Source organism: Monoraphidium neglectum (assembly GCF_000611645.1).
Source record: "Monoraphidium neglectum strain SAG 48.87 unplaced genomic scaffold scaffold03482, whole genome shotgun sequence".
Classification (NCBI taxonomy): Eukaryota; Viridiplantae; Chlorophyta; class Chlorophyceae; order Sphaeropleales; family Selenastraceae; genus Monoraphidium; species Monoraphidium neglectum.
This window is the reverse complement of record NW_014010147.1, coordinates 6,411-7,133: the sequence shown is the minus strand read 5'-3', so window position 1 is coordinate 7,133 and position 723 is coordinate 6,411.

Here is a 723-nt window from a genome sequence, read left to right as displayed (position 1 = left end):
GCTGGTTGGTGAGGAGGCCGTCGACCTGGGACCAGTTCTGCACTTCTACTCGCCTCTCACTGCATCGCACCCCTGGTGCCTGTGAATTGCACGCGCGCGCGCGCGCGCACACACGCACACACACACACACACACACACACACACACACCATACACACACACTGCCCCCAGGTTCACGAGCTGTTTGAGCGCCGTAAGGACAAGCTCAAGGAGCGGCGCACACTGCCACAGCAGGACACTGTCACGGTGGGCACCTTCATCTCCCCCCTTCTCCTCGAACCCCTGTCCTCCTGACAGATCTCGGCATACAATACTTTTGATACTGGGTTGCCTCGCCGCATGTAAATTGCAAACGCCGCCGTCCCATATGACGGGGCAGTCCGACTAGACGCCGGCCGCGACCGCGCCCACCGCCACCTGCGGCAAGCCCCCCCGCCGCCGAGGCCTGCCACAGGCTGCGCACACCCACGCCGCAAACCACGCCTGCGCCTATCTTGACGCTCCCCTCGGCCCTTTTGCCCCCGCAAACCCCCAGGAGCACTTTGGCCCGGGCAGCCTGTTCGAGGTCGAACACGTTACCACCACCAAGGGCGAGCGCCGCACGATCCACTTCTACTCGCGCGCCCGCCTCGACGGCCTCGTGCGGCGCGAGGAGATCATGGGGGTCAAGATCTCCGAGGTTTTTGCGGGCAGAGAGGACCGGCTCGAGTACCGCAGCGCGACC